Here is a 17,107-nt window from a genome sequence, read left to right on the forward strand (position 1 = left end):
ATACCAATTTAGAGCTCCGCCAGATAGGTTGGAGGGGAAGAAAAGACATCGCTCTTCGTCAGTGTGCATCCGGTATGCCATGGTGGACTCAAAGAGGTTAAGGTGTTCAATCGAGTCCTCATTTCCTGTATAGAGTTGCAAGCCAAGCTTCTGCTTTGTCTTTGCTTAAAGGGGGTGTCGAGGATCCTTCTTGTAAGAGGGTCAAGCCTAGGTTGGTTCCAATCAGGTATCTCAGCTTGTCTTTCGGCCTTCAACTTGTTTACTTCCTTAAGGAGCTATGGGACAAGAGGGTCCTGAGTGGATTCATGTACCACTGGAGCTTTCTTTCATAAATCTCCATCTCGTCTTGGAAGTAGGAAGGTTTGATCAAAAGCATGTGATTTTTCCCTGGACTCGCCGTACTGACTTCCAAGGTATGTCTGTCGAAACATCTCTGAGTCCCCTATACCTTCGTGTTTCTCTAGGACTTGTTGCCCTTTCCCCAAATTGGTAGCCGGCCTGGGACATGGGAGGGGATCGAGTCTTTCAAAGACCCTTGGGTCATTGATTTTCAAGCTTACATGGATGGGATTGTCTCGACGTTGCTTTAGGAAGTCTCGACAGTCATGAAAGACGGCTTTCGATCCTTTCACTCATTCTGTAAGGAGATGCCTTCCTTCACTCCTCCTGCTTCGGGTCGAAGTAGCTGGGTTGAGAGAAGTCTTATGTTGGTCTCCATTTTGATGAGTAGCTCATTCCTCAATGGGAATACCCATGTCGAGGGCAAATAACCCACCATGTTGGGGGGGGCACCCAATTGGTGGTTGACTTCCACAGGGGTGATGAGCTTGTGTGTTTTAGTATATCTAGCCTCATGGAGCATCTTAAAGACCTTCTCATACTGCTCTTGGAGGATCTCATTCTTCATCGCTATCTTGTTGTTCTGAGCCTAGAGCTCAGCGACTTTAGCCTGAAGAGCAAACTTCTTTTGTTCATTCTTTTATTGCTTCGCACCAGGTGCAAGAGGGGTGTCATTCTGTGTGTTGTGGCTTCCTTCGCTCCCCATGTTGGAAAGGGATGCCTGGTCAAAAGAGAGTGTACGAATGGTGGAAACCAGCTTAACAAAGCTGAAGAGAGTTGGAATAAGTGTCATTCCCATAGACGGTGCCAAATGTTGATGCACAAAATCAGTGGGGACTTTGGTATAACAGAAAGTGTCAAGTTTGTGACCTTAGCTAGATTGATCTGGTCACTAGTGTGGATAAGTATACAAATGGATAGAGACAGAAAAGCAAACACAAGATGTACGTGGTTCACCCAGATTGGCTACGTCCACGGAGTAGAAGAGTTCTCATTAATTGTGAAGGGTTTACACAAGTATATAGGTTCAAGCTCTCCTTTAGTGAGTACTAGTGAATGATTTAGTACAAATGACATTAGGAAATATTGTGAAATAATGATCTCTATTTATAGAAGAGAGTTTCTAGTTTCATTTTGACATTGACACGTGTTGTGTTGTGATTGGCTTCTGATGTTAACACGTGTCGCGCTATGATTGGCTTCTGATGTCGACACATGTCGCGCTGTGATTGGCCTCCTGGTTGGAGGGAACTCTTCTGGGTCCTTGACGGTATAACGTTGACTGGTGCTCAGTAGTTTCGAGATTGGTCAAGTATGGTATAAACAACCAATATCAAGCTAGTCCTACTTGGTTGAAATGATTATTTTACGCTTAATGGGTTTTTATGTGTTTAATTGTAGGCCTAACCAATAGGATATGATTATCATATAGAGATACAAGAGTTGATGTCTAACCACAAATTAATTCATACCTTAGAAATAACAAGCTTTAACATTGGCATGGTAATTGGATAGTAGTTGGCTCTAGGAAAAGTAAATAGGATTGTTATTGGTGAATTCATAACCTTAGGCTTTCTTGTGTCATGTGTTTATCTTAATTAATTGTCTTTTCTTTTTCTTGTTAATTTTAGTCTTAATTAATTACTCAATTTTTCAATTCAATCTATCCTTTATTTGTTAAATTAAGTCTAGTGTAGTTAATCAGTTAAATTGGTGTTAAAACAATCCTTGTGGGACGACATACAATTGATTCATGCGCTTGCGAGTTTAATTTGGTTTAAATTAATCTATTATTTAAGTTAGTTTAAATACACATCATGGATCACAACGTACCCCATCATTATTGCTGTTGTCGCCATTATATACAATCATATCAAAATTTTTCTTTTTTTTTTAAATTTACCATACGCATTTGCACTATCATTCTTGCTCACAACACTTCAAAATTATATTTCATCTAACACTCAACTACTATATTTTACAGCTGATACTTTTAAATTACAACAAAGTGATTTTTTTTAAAACACAATAGTTCCAAACTAACACTTAGTCTAATAAAACTTTTCTTTTCAAAGTTCATTGTTGAGCAAACTCAAAGTGAAAAATAAATCGAATTCAATCCTTAGCGAAGGGGAAAAAATATTTAGAAAATTAAACTTTCTAACATGTGTAATTGACCTAATTAAGAACAGTCAGAGATAAAACAAAACTTCAAAGAAGAATCTACAAAAGAAATCAAAAAGCTAACTTTAAGAGTGCTATGAAGTAACAGTATTTTCTTTCTCAAAATAATCTAAACTACTTATTAACAAAATCTTCTTTTTCAACCAAAAGGGGGTGAAAAAATAAGTAGTCTTCTATCACAAAATAAAATTACGAATGGTAAACAATTTAGTCTTCTATTACAAAAAATGATCTTTTACGTTTACGCTTCATTCTTTTCACCGAATTTTGTTTTTTCAGATTTTCTTTTTGAAAACATGATCTTTTAGTGGATGCAAAAAGATGATTGATTCGAATCATCGATATCACGTTTAGATTTTTACGGTTAGTGAAAATATTAATTAGAGTTTATAAAGTCTCTAAAAACTATATAACATCAGCTCATATTTCAGTTAACGTAAACATCAGAACATGATATCAATGGTCAGAACCATTCACTTTTCTACATCCACTAAAAGATAACATTTTAAAAAATGAAAATTTGAAAAACAAAATTCTATGAGAAGAATAAAGCGTAATTGACAATCGATAGTTAAATATAAATCTAGGGTTTATGGATTATGGTGCCAGATTTCGAAGTCACCTTAACAAATTTTGTAAAGTTTGTCATTATGAGTGATTGCATTTTTCTTTTGTTTACATTTTTCACACTTCTACATTAATTATTATGAATTTTATTAATATAACACTCAAACATAAAAACTATTCATGATCGTTTAGACAATTTTAAAAATCTAAATGAATATATAACCATTGTCTAAGCATAGAGGATGCAACCACAACCATTTATATATTCTTTCACATTTTTCAACTTGTACATTAATTATTATGATTTTTTATTTATTTTGCACTCCCCCAAAAACATTATTCATGAGGGTTTGTAGGGTTATAAAAAATTCAAACGATGATGTACCAACCGTCAAAGTGTAGAGGATGCGATCATGAACGTTACATATTTTTCGCACTTGTAGATGAATTATTATGGAATTATTAATGTGCTTTGGTATTTTTAAATTGCTTTGTAATTTTAAAGTGCTTAGGAAAATTTTTAATCTAACTTTTTTAGATTAAGTGCTATGGCTATTGTCGCAACTAGCAAGGGTTTTTTAGTAGTTTAAAATTATCAAACTAACTTTTTTCTTAATGTGTTGAAACGGGTTACCCTCGTATAAACTCGTTAAGAACCTGTTATACTATTAACGGGTTCTTAGCGGGACTCAATAAATATTATTACTCACCTTAATTACAATGAACAAATAATTTATTGCATATTATTACCCCTAACACACACACACACACACACACACACATATACATATATACGTTGAAATGTATATAGTACTACCACAAGCTTAATATATATGTATGTATGTATGTACGTATGTATGCATAGTACTACATATATGATCAAACATATTATACTAATTAATCTACCTATATGTAAATTTATGATGAGCAAATAACATATATTTTGTAGGTATATTATTTTGTATGTATCATCATATATATTGGGCACATTTTATTATTATATGTCACAGCTCATCCCGAAATAAATTTTTCGATGGTATGATTTGTCTAGAATAACCTTGGATGTTGAGTACGTTGTGTGATGTTGTGGTTTGAGTTTGGGTTTTAGACTTATCTATTTAGTTCCTAAGTTTTTGGAACTTAAAATTTGTGGTTGTTATTTGTTGTGATTGGCTACAAATTGGACCACACACACACACCAACCCATCTTTTTGTACAACGTACGGACAACCTTCAAACCTTCACTTCTAGTCACTGATCGAGGTTGTAGTTGGCACCTTTAAACTCCTAGTAAGTTCAGGAGTTGTTCTATACCATTTTTGGTACGTGAAACCCTAGAAAACCCAACAACCCAAGAACCCGATTTGGAGCACTATTCTTGCACTCGTGATTGTGAAGTTTTCAAGAAGTTTTAAGGTTATAGGAAGCCTTAAAACACCTTCACAAAGCTCGGAGAAGAAAACGAAGTGTTTTGGATGTCGGGAAGTTGAGTTTGGCAAGTTTCAAGTTTGGCCGGATTATCGAGGTTTCTTCGGCGAAATCTCATGGATTTCAGGGCTTTAAATTGGTAAGGTTTTGTTCTACTCGTCGTAAGCTTCATTTTGGTACAAATTTCGTGAATTTTGGTTGAGAATCGAATAAGATATGATTATTTTCCCAGTTTACGGCGATAGCAGCGGCACCAGCACCGGGCTCCAGCGAACCAAGGAAGAAGGAGAAGAATAAGCCGTCAAAGTTGACTGAATATTATGATGCCGTCAGGTATAATTAATGGCATATTCTAGTTTTTAACGGAATATTCCCTAACGCCGTTAGGGAATCCGTTTGGTGTGCCTGCGCGTGAGCCGCTCGTCTGGCCGTGCCTTGACATGCGTGGGGTCATGAAAATTTTTTCTAAAGATATGGGGATGTTCCTGAGGTTGAGTAGGTCATGGTGGTATATTCAAATACCCCATTTGAGCAATGTATGAGAAGTTATTTCCTAGTTTTGTGCATGTGCTTTAAATAACGTTTATTCAGTTAATTCGCATATAGGTGAGACCTATCCTAAGGACGAGCGCCATTAATCGAGGCTTAGGGGCTACGACCCTTCGACATATCAGTGAGTGGGCTTTTGGTTTTCCGTATATACCTATATACGGGAGATTTTCCCAGAAAATGAATTTGAATGATTATACGTTTTGAAATGCCATGCAAAGTATCTGCTTATTTTATTTATGCATTAGTATTTGCATATATTTATGATTGGTGTCGCGGATGCACAGGTAAGTGTCAAGTAATTTCATAAATTAAAGATATGAGGTTACTTTAGTTATGTGAGATATGATGTGATGTATTGAGAGCTCATAAACCTGCACCTCAATGTTAGTGCTCCCACCCAGAGTTAGGGTACAGTCCTTCACATGATGTTCACCTCCCACACCATATGCTCACCTTGGATCCCAAGTTAGGTGCACAGGCTTGTCGTACAGACCATTATAGGTGGTTCTAACTCGCAAGTGACCTATGATTATTCGCACAGCCATCACGTGATCGTAGCACTAAAGCATATTTATTTTACACCTAGTCTTGTCGTGCAGACCACTTTAGGTGCTTCTGACTCGTGTGCAGGATTTGATATGATTGAGATTGATTATGAGCTATACTCTCAGCCGTACAGATTGAGTTAAAAGGATTTGGCTAATGCAATATCTGGCATTGATATATTTGTCTGGATTACTGATGGCATTGCATTGAGATACTCTAACATGGTATACTTCTATAGATTTTCATCTTAAGTATGATCTGATATAGCCTATTATTATTATTATTTTCTGGGAAATTATACAGGTTTCACGGTGAGGGGTTAGAACTTTTGAAAAATGAAATGATTTTGAAAAGCTTTGTTTTTGCCCACTCACACTTTCTATTTTGCGCCCCTCTAGGTTTTAGGTAGAAGTGCTTTGGTGGCTCATGGGGATTTCAACGGTGGTTCTGACAGAACATCATAAATGTAGGATCACCCTTGGGTGTTGTATGATTAGCACTTGTCCTGCTTGACTGCACTTAGGCTATTTATGCTATGGCTGTGTATTTCACACTTAATCTCGCACTGGCACCTTATCTTATCTAGTACTCTAATTGATTTAGTTTTTGGTTTATTCGTAATTCCTTATATCTCTTTTACTTCTGCACTATGCACAAGGTTATGTCACTCTCACGTGACAGCCAGCATTACCTTATTCAGGTCGGGGTGTGTCATTATATGTACAAAATAATAGGTAAAATAGTATTGAATAAAATAATAATATTTTTTTATGTAGGTACATTATTTTGCCTACATTGGGTTTGCTTTATTATGTAGGTAAATTATTTTGCATGTATTTTACATACGGTGGGGAAATTATTTTGCTTTTTTTAAGCAATCTAACATTTTAAAATTCAAATAGTAGGTGCACTGAATCAAATAACATTTTTTGTAGGTACATTATTTTGCATACATTGGGTTTGCTTTATTATGTAGGTAAATTATTTTGCATGTATTTTACATACAGTGGGGAAATTATTTTGCTTCTAACATTTTAAAATTCGAATAGTAGGTTCACTAGATCAAATAACATTTTTTGTAGGTAAATTATTTTGCATGAATTTTTACGTATACCAAGCATATTTTTTATTTTTTATTTTTGTTATATATATGTGTGTAAAATAATTTACCTCCATTTATATGTAAAATATCATTTGTTCATTTATGTTTTGTTGTTATTATATATTTGTGAACACGGAAAATTCCTGAAACGAAAGAGACAAGAACAACGTGCACAAACAAATATTTGTATTTTTGATGATTTTGGGTTACAATCTCTCTTAAATTTGATCCTCTGATTCAATCTCCGTAAGGTGTGTATTTGTGGATGTGTGTTTGATCCAAAGGGCCGTTGGGCTTGATCTAAGGATGAACGTTCTTCAAGGGCCGTGGACTTGATCTTGAAGGTGGATTTGAGCGGATCTTCAAAGGGGCTTTTGGGTTTGATCTTTGAAGAACAGTGACGAACGGATCTCCAAGGGCTTTTGGGCTTGATCTTGAAGAACAGTGATGAACGGATCTTCAAGGGCTTTTGGGCTTGATCTTGAAGAATGGTTGGATGTGTGGATTTGTCGACGTTGTTGATCCAAAGGGCCGTTGGGGCTTGATCTTGGATGAACGGATGATGAACGATGGTGCTTTCTTCAAGGGCCGTCGGGGCTTGATCTTGAATTGGTGGATGGTTGATCCAAGGGCCGTCGGGGCTTGATCTTGGAAGAACGAAGAACACTTTCTTCAAGGGCCGTCGGGGCTTGATCTTGAATTGGTGGATGATTGTTGATCCAAAGGGCCGTTGGGGCTTGATCTTGGAAGAACGATGAACGAAGAACACTTTCTTCAAGGGCCGTCGGGGCTTGATCTTGGAAGAACGATGAACGAAGAACGAAGAAGGCTTTCTTGATTCTTCGGGAACCTGGATGCTTGAGAGCTTCGGAGTTTCAGAGCTTCAGAGCTTCAAGGTGTAATATGAATTGGTTCCCCCCAAATGAATGAAATTGGCTTGTATTTATAGAATTTTCCAAGGCCTAATTTTGAATATAATATCCCAGATGAAATAAGTCGTTTCTGCCAGGTGTTGACACGTGTCCTATTTGATGACTTTTCCAACTCATTTCATTTTTCGTTTAGTCACACGCTACGTGTAAAATTTATGTAATACATGAGCGTTGACACTTTGATTTATCGGTCAACATTTATTTACCGAAATTTCGATGTCTACAAATGCCCCCACTTCAAGGCACGTCGTATACATGTGCTTGTCACGTGTAGGAGATGCGTTTTGAAGTCCCTTACTGTAGATGTCGATCCAAGGGCCATCGAGGCTTGATCTTGAATTGGGCTGGAGATTTCTTCAAGGGCCGTTGAGGCTTGATCTTGAATTGGTCTTGAGATTTCTTCAAGGGCCGTTGAGGCTTGATCTTGAAGGTTGAAATTGGACCACAAGGAGTTTCATGTGGTAGATGATCCTTGGCTTTGGTAGTGGATGAATCGGCACGTATTTTGTTGCGCTTGTTGACTTTCCACAGCTTTGATGTTGAACTGGGTCGGAGGATTTTCTAGATTCCTCCTATTGTTGTTTTTTTTTTTCCACAGCTTATTCTTGAACTAGGTTTTGATTCAAGAGTGGTAGACACTTGATCTTGAATCGGACTTGTGATTTCCTCCAGGGCCGTCGAGGCTTGATTTTGAATTTGGCTGGAAGCTACTTCAAGGGCCGTTGAGGCTTGATTCTTGAAGGTTGACTCGAACACATGGCAAGCATGCACGAGGTGAAGGTGACGACTTGTTGCTTTGTTCAATCTTTCTAATTCACACCTGAGCAGTTTGGTCAGCGGTATGATCTTCAAGATTGATGGCCTTTTCTTCCAGTGGGTGACTTGATCTTTAAGGTTTGGATTCAAGGGTGGTGAATTGGCAAGTGCAGCCCGCAACGCCTGGCGAGTCGACCCAAGAATTTGAGGGTCAAAACGAGTCCTCCACCCAGAGTGATTGCAAACATGATGATATGAGATACTTTTGCTTTTGAAGAAGTAGCGAATGAATCGGCACGTGCTTTGTTATGCTTGTCTCCACATGCTTCAATGTATCATTTTCCCTTGTCTTATCTATTCTTCTGGCAGAATGTAGCATCTTCTCGAGTTCTTCAGCTCAGACTCCTTCTACTGAGTTGACTGTGCAGGCTGCATTCTTCTCTGCTTGTTTCTTCTGCACGTTGTCTCCACATGCTGCAAGGTACCATTTTCACTTGCCTTATCTGTTTCTTCAGGCAGATGTAGCAGCTTCTTCGGAAGTACAGCAGCAGTGGGAGACGAGTACTCGAGAGCAGTGCTAGGTAGGCAATCAGGGAAGGGTTCCAAGCAATCGGTTCCTTACCCGAGTTTGAGTGGAGGTTCCGGCATATTGTTTTCTTTATCCTTGTCTTTGTAGGTAAGAACAAGGACAAAGGAAAGGACAGGGAGAACGCATGATATGAGATACTCTTGCTTTCTACCCTGGTGATATGAGATACTTTTTCTTTGGAGTCATTGGCTTACAGAGGTACCCTAAGGAATAAGGAACACTGAATGACTCGAGAGGCTTCGTTGGGAAAGCATTCTCGGAGATGAAGAAAGGTTATGTATGTCTGCCTTGCTATGGAGGGTGAAGGTGGACAGTTATAGGAAATTCGTTAGTACCTGTAGAGGTACTATTCTTTTACTCGTGTCGGCAACCAATGCGTGATTGATCAGTATGGCTTCACGTGCTTTCTTCTTTGTCAGAAATCTTCAACAAATTGTCCGAAATTTTCGTCAAGTTGAGTGTGCATGTGACAGGTGTTGACGAGGCTGAAAAAAGACTAGCGCATCTTCGATATCTGGGATCGGCGCTTCGACAAATTGCCCGTGATTTCCGCAAAGCTGAGTTTGCGCGTGACGAGTGCTGACGAGGCTGAAAACAACTGGCACCTCTTCGATATCTGGGATCGGCGCTTTGACAGATTGCCCGTGATTTCCGCAAAGCTGAGTTTACGTGTGATGGGTACTGACGCGTCTGGAAAAGCAAGATGCCTCTCCGATTTCTGAGCTTGCCTCTTCGATTTTTTAATGGCCTCTTCGAATTCTAAGCTCGCCTCTTCGATCTCTGAAATCCCGTCGAGTGCTGATTTTTTATAGAGGCATGCAGTTCGTTTCAAAGCACACTTGACTTTTTGCTTGTGAAAACTCCCCTCTTGTACTTCTAAGATCTTGATTTGTCCGATCTCTTCTTCCTTTAACACTTTGAAAATGTCTGGACCCTCCGACCGTCGTTTTAACTTGAATCTTGGTGAAGAGGCAGTCCCGCCTTCTCCAGACAACATATGGCGCCCATCCTTCATATCCCCTACTGGTCCTCTTACCGTTGGGGATTCGGTGATGAAGAATGATATGACCGCTGCGGTGGTGGCCCGAAACCTTGTCACTCCCCGAGATAATAGACTACTTTCCAAACGGTCTGATGAGTTGGCTGTTAAGGATTCTCTGGCTCTCAGTGTGCAGTGTGCAGGTTCTATGTCTAATATGGCCCAACGCCTATTTGCTCGAACCCGTCACGTTGAATCATTGGCGGCTGAAGTGATGAGTCTCAAACAGGAGATTAGAGGGCTCAAGCAGGAGAATTAACAGTTGCATAAGCTCGCACATAGCTATGCGACAAACATGAAGAGGAAGATTGACCAGATGCAGGAATCTGATGGTCAGATTTTACTTGATCATCAGCGGTTTGTGGGTTTGTTCCAGCAGCATTTGCCTTCGTCTTCTGGGGCTGTACCGCGTAATGAAGCTCCTCATGATCAACCTCCGGCTCCTCTTCTTCCTGGAGTTCCACCGAGTGGTGTGACTTCAAACAGTCAACCTCCGACGTCTCTTTTTCCTAGAGCTCCACCGAGTACTGAGACACCACCTGAGCAATAAAGACTCCCTCCCGTTTGTTTGCACATTTGTAAAAAAAAATTTCTTTTTTTTCTTTTTTTTGGTATGTATAATGCAAATTTATGTAAAATTTCCAGAAAAATAAATGAAATGGACTTTATTTCTCTCAATGCAATTTTTTTTTTGCTATATATATATTATGTACATATATATATATATATATATATCTATATATATTATTTCTTTTTCTTTTGGCGCTGTACAACCATCCCCCTTTTTTTTTTCTTTTTTTTTTTCTCTTTTTCTTTTGTCACATGGTGCCAGACGCACCAAAGATCTTTTTTATTTTTTCTTGTTCTTTTTTTTTATTTTATTTTTTTATTATTATTATATATATATTTTGCCTTTAATTATGGTGCCAGATGCACCCCTCCCCTTTTTTTCATATGGTGCCAGACGCACCATGCATTTTTATTATTTTATTTTATTTTTTCTTTAATCATGGTGCAGTGTTCCACCTCTCCTTTTTTCACGTGGTGCCATCACCACTTTGCTCCACCATCCCCCTTTGTTTTTCTTTTTTTTTTTTTTCTTTTTTTTAATATATTTTTTCTGTATAAATTTGGGTGGTGGGTAGAGGAATTTGCAGGGAGCGGAGCTCGAGTTTGAGGAAGAGCTTCTCGGCCGGCTAGTCGTTTGACGGCGGTCTTTGAAGTTCTTCGCCATTGTTGTTTGCCACGGATGGAGAGCTACAGTCGAGCTTGGAGGGAGGCGCAAAGCAGTGCAGGTGTTATTGTCGTCGAGGTGGTAGACTTCCATGATGGCAGAGCTTTGTGGAAGTTTGTTCACTTAAGGTTTCGCTGGAATAATGTTTCAGGAGGTGGAGCGGAGTGCGGAGCAAGGAGGATGACGGATGAAGCATGTGCAGAAGCTGGAGAACTTGGGCAGCAGCCATGGTGGAAGAAGACGAAGGAGTGGGCGACTCGTACCTGCCATAGCTGCTACAAGACGCGCGACCTGAGCTGGTGCAACTCCGGCACCCGACGTCCCCCCAGGCCAACGCAGGAAGGGGCCGACATGGGCTTCGGTTCGAAATGGCTCCTATTTTGGCCATAAGATAAGCCACCGTACGATTTCAGAAGCTCAATCATCTTAGGCTTCTTAGCTCCTTCTGCATCAGCCAGATGAGTGTTCTTCCAGCGATCTTGGGCGTGACATTGGCGCCATACTCAATAAGGCACTTGGCCACGTCGATCCAGCCGTGGAGCGAGGCGACGTGGAGCTGAGTGCGGCTGTCGTAGTCGCGGGTCGTGGACGAGGGATTGATCCTCCTCGAGGAGCTTACGGACGGCGACGACGTCGTTGTGGTGGGCGTGCCAAAGTATGAAGGAGGAAAGATTCATGAGGGCAGTAGTGCTGTTGCGCCGTCATCGAGGTTGCACAGGCGTGAGGTTGGGTGGAAAGATTCATGAGGGCAGTAGTGCTGTTGCGCCGTCATCGAGGTTGCACAGGCGTGAGGTTGGGTCGGAGTCTCCTCGCTGGGCAGAAAGAAATGGAGAGCTGCATATAAGAGTTGGTTCCTGGTATCAGGCAACCTGGGCAGGCACCAGTGGCTGCAGTTATTACCCGAATGATCGCCACTATAAGTTGAGGGATGAGCATCCTTTCTCAACTGCGAGAGCGTTGTAATGTCGAGCAAGTAAACCGGGTTCTTTAACCGTGCTTAGCACCTTGTAGACAACAGCAGCAGATGGAGATGCCCCTGCTGGGTAGGTTGATCCCGACAACGGTCCAAGTTCTCCTGAGCAAGTCTTCTTTGGCGAATTCCATTCTTTTCCCTGATAATGTGTTGGAGAAATGCCCTGGAAGAAGACTTTGGTTCTTGAAGTATCAACATTTGAATCAACCCATCTAGCCCATGTGGAAAGCCCCTTGTAATATGCTGTCAAATGATCCATGTCTTTGTACAGTTTTGTCCTATCACAAAAATAATCAAATGGCTGAGACTTGCCGGTGTGGGTCCACCAATGCCAAGAGTTGAAGATCAGGACGTCCATTCCTTTCCATGCATTTCCGGCGTTGATGGAGTTTAGGTTTAGCAGCAGAGCACCAACCGTCGAACCCTAGACCATGATGTTGCATGCAAACGCACTCAACCATCAGGCTGGGAAGAGGGTCGGTGAATTCATGGGCAAGGGAGATGACGGATTGGGCTTGGAGGCTGCCACTTGGGCCTGGATGGCCTCCTTTTGAGAGGCTTGCTGCTGATGGATATACATACATACATATATATATATATATTTGTATGTATATGTATGTAAAAGAAATATATATATATATATATATATATATTTGTACAAAGAAATTGTAATAGCATCAAAACTTTTGATAAAATCTTTATTCCTTATTTTGGTGTGACTGTACTTGAAGTTTTGAGGTTTCAAGTTGCCTACGTACTCTTCCAAAAAGAGATCAAGTCATAATGTAGTTCAAATACATTTTTTTCTTGGTATTTTCTTTTTTGTGCCGTTTGCAGTTTCAGCTCATGCAGGCAAGGAGTGTTGGTGTCGTTTGCAGTTTCAACTCGTGCAGACCAGGAGCGTTGTGCCATGCAGTTTAGGCTCGTGCAGGCGAGGAGCTTCGTGTCCTACAATTTAGGCTCGTGCGGACAAGGAGCTTTGGTTCGTGCAGTTTAGGCTCATGCGAACAAGGAGCATTGGTTGGTTCGTCAAGCGATCTGAGAGAGTCGTTCCTCGCAATCTTCATAGCAAGGAGCTTTGACCGCGTGTTTGAAGAAGTTTTCGGGCAAGAAGTCGCGCATCGTGATGGGGATGGACGGTCTATGTGTCGAAATTTCATCATCTTCAACACGTTCACGTTGCTTTGAAGGTTGACAAGAGTTGCTTTGCCCCCTTTCCGATTGGCGGACTTTTGGAGGAGACGTATGCTTCTTGTGCAATTTCTTAGGGGTGACTTGAGTCCATCCTTCAACTTTGCTTGTCTTGGAGGATGCCCCCAGCGGTTGAAGTGAAAACTTTGAGTCAGAAGAGCCAGAAGTGAAGGTGGTATAGTTTGACTTCACCACATCGTCAAGATCTAGCTCGATGATTCCTTTCTGAGCCAGCTTCATGATGAGATCTTTCAGCACAAAACATTTTTCTGTCGAATGACTGATGAAAGGGTGGAATTTACAGTACCTTGGACTGTCAGTGCGATTCATCTTTTCTGGCCGTTTGCACTCAGGCAAACCAATCACCTTCTTTTCCAGCAAGTCTTCTAACATGACAACCACATCAGAGTCGGGGAATGGATAAGTCCTCTCCTCAAGCTCCTTCAAAGTGCGTCTACGCATCTCTTGATCACGAAAAGCTTCGGTTTGAATCGCCTTGCCTCGTGTAGGGATTTTGACGGGAGCTGTGTTGACCGTCATTGCTTCCTTGGTGGGTTTCCACGCAGTCTTCTCCAACTTTGGCCCAAGAACTTTGTCGTTCTTGTAGTCTGTGATCGGTTCTTTCTTCCCATGATGGGCAATGCTCAGCTCCATGTCATGGGCACGAGTGGCCAATTCCTCGAAGGTCCGTGGTTTAATGCCTTGAAGGATGTATTGCAAGCCCCATTGCATGCCTTGGATGCACATCTCGATTGAAGAGGTTTCCGAGAGCCTGTCTTTACAGTCGAGGCTTAGAGTGCGCCATCTGTTGATGTAGTCAATGACTGGCTCGTCCTTCCACTGCTTTGTGCTTGTTAGCTCTAGCATGCTCACAGTGCGGCGGGTGCTGTAGAAGCGGTTGAGGAATTCCCGCTCTAATTGCTCCCAGCTGTTGATGGACTCAGGTTCTAGATCTGTGTACCACTCAAAGGCGTTTCCTTTCAGCGAGCGCACAAACTGCTTGGCGAGGTAATCCCTTTCGGTTCCTGCATTGTTGCAAGTTTCAACGAAGTGGGCAACGTGTTGTTTCGGGTTTCCCTTTCCATCAAATTGCATGAACTTTGGTGGTTGATAACCCCTCGGCATCCTTAAGGCGTCGATCTTCTTTGAATACGGCTTTGAGTACAACCCGGAGGTATTTGAGCTCCCTTCGTACTGTGCCTTGATGGTGTTGGTGATCATCTCTTGCAGCTGCTGGATAGAAAGAGATCCCATGAGTGCCGCTGCTTGGTCTGGCTTCGGCTTCACATCGTTTTTCTCCACCTGAGGCTCATCTTCTTCGTCATCTCTTCTCTTTAGTGGATCATTCTCTGGGTCGGGGTTCTCGTCGTCCTGTGGCTCCAGTCGGCTGACAAGTGCAGCGATTTGCAAGTCTTTTTCTTCAACAATCCGTGTTAGCCTTGCGATCGCTTCATTCATTTGAGCCAGTTGTTCTTCAACGGAGGTAACGCCGATAGTCATGACTTGTGCGACCAATAGACGTGACTTTTCTTTAGACATCCAGGATGCTGATGAAGAATGTCGTTGGCTGCTTTGGAATGTCATCTTGTGTGCCCCAACATCATGCTTCGGTGCCCCCAGCGAGGTCAGGTTGATGACATACTCACACCTTGGATGCTCCCCTTGCTCTTTTAGCGGCACCAATTTTGAAGTGGCATGTTGAGGAGTGGTTGTGGCGCCAATGGATTGTCCGTTTACGGCAGAAGTGCTTAGGATCCTTCCCTCAGTGGTTGCAAGAACAGCTTGTCCCTTGCTTGATGCCATTGACTTTGAGGTGTGCTTGGATTCCTTGAACGGAGAAAGAGATGAGAGGTAGAGATGGTCCCACTGGGCGTGCCAATTTGTGAACACGAAAAATTCCTGAAACGAAAGAGACAAGAACAACGTGCACAAACAAATATTTGTATTTTTGATGATTTTGGGTTACAATCTCTCTTAAATTTGATCCTCTGATTCAATCTCCGTAAGGTGTGTATTTGTGGATGTGTGTTTGATCCAAAGGGCCGTTGGGCTTGATCTAAGGATGAACGTTCTTCAAGGGCCGTGGACTTGATCTTGAAGGTGGATTTGAGCGGATCTTCAAAGGGGCTTTTGGGTTTGATCTTTGAAGAACAGTGACGAACGGATCTCCAAGGGCTTTTGGGCTTGATCTTGAAGAACAGTGATGAATGGATCTTCAAGGGCTTTTGGGCTTGATCTTGAAGAATGGTTGGATGTGTGGATTTGTCGACGTTGTTGATCCAAAGGGCCGTTGGGGCTTGATCTTGGATGAACGGATGATGAACGATGGTGCTTTCTTCAAGGGCCGTCGGGGTTTGATCTTGAATTGGTGGATGGTTGATCCAAGGGCCGTCGGGGCTTGATCTTGAATTGGTGGATGATTGTTGATCCAAAGGGCCGTTGGGGCTTGATCTTGGAAGAACGATGAACGATGAACGAAGAACACTTTCTTCAAGGGCCGTCGGGGCTTGATCTTGGAAGAACGATGAACGAAGAACGAAGAAGGCTTTCTTGATTCTTCGGGAACTTAGATGAGAGCTTCGGAGTTTCAGAGCTTCAGAGCTTCAAGGTGTAATATGAATTGGTTCCCCCCAAATGAATGAAATGGGCTTGTATTTATAGAATTTTCCAAGGCCTAATTTTGAATATAATATCCCAGATGAAATAAGTCGTTTCTGCCAGGTGTTGACACGTGTCCTATTTGATGACTTTTCCAACTCATTTCAATTTTCGTTTAGTCACACGCTACGTGTAAAATTTATGTAATACATGAGCGTTGACACTTTGATTTATCGGTCAACATTTATTTACCGAAATTTCGATGTCTACAATATTAGGAAATAAATTTATTATTTATTATTTTCGTAAAATCATTAATTCTCCCTTACAATCTATATTTGGGCTGGTTCGGTATGGGATACCGAACCGAAACCCATGTCCCAATTCTCAAACCGAAATTTTTAGGAATCCCAAATCAATTTTTTGGGAATCCCAATTTTCGGGATTTAGGGACAAATCGGGAATCCCGAAATGATTTTGGGCTTTTGGGCTTTTGGACTAAAATTTGACATATTATGTTTTGGGCCAAAATTCAACCTTTTCTATTGGGCTGCCAATCTGTTGCAGACTAAATTTTCTTAATAAATTTCATAGGCCATTGTAAGTTACAAGTATACAACCAAACCAATCTGTTGCAATAAAAATAAATTTAATCTATAACTTACAATTTAATCTGTGCACAGATTAAATTTCATGGAGGACCTGAGCATCAAAATTCCCATTAGTCATTAGCGTGCATTTCACTCCTCCTTCCCCTACTTATCTGTCCTAGTCATTTACAATGCCAAATGCCAAACTTTTTCGTGTTTCCCATGCACACACAGACACACATATATACATTCACACCAGGAAAGATAAATCATACACAATTTATATGCAACGGTTGAGATTAAATCTGAACAGAATCCAACGTCTATTAAAATTCTAAATATATATTTAAAAATTAAATAATATATATATATATTTTTTGGTTCAGTTTGGGATTATCGAAATCCCAAAAACTTGAGATCGATTCCCGTACCGAAATTTCAGGATTGGTTCAATATTGGGTACCGAAATTTTCAGGAATTTCGGTTT

The 17,107-nt window shown here is 40.9% G+C and overlaps 1 pseudogene; it reads right to left on the reverse strand.

The window, feature by feature from the left end:
* Positions 1-11,941: 11,941 nt before the first annotated feature.
* On the reverse strand, positions 11,942-16,759 carry LOC114822315 (protein trichome birefringence-like 38; annotated as a pseudogene).
* Positions 16,760-17,107: the final 348 nt, after the last annotated feature.

This window comes from Malus domestica, chromosome 16 (assembly GCF_042453785.1).
Source record: "Malus domestica chromosome 16, GDT2T_hap1".
Lineage (NCBI taxonomy): Eukaryota > Viridiplantae > Streptophyta > Magnoliopsida > Rosales > Rosaceae > Malus > Malus domestica.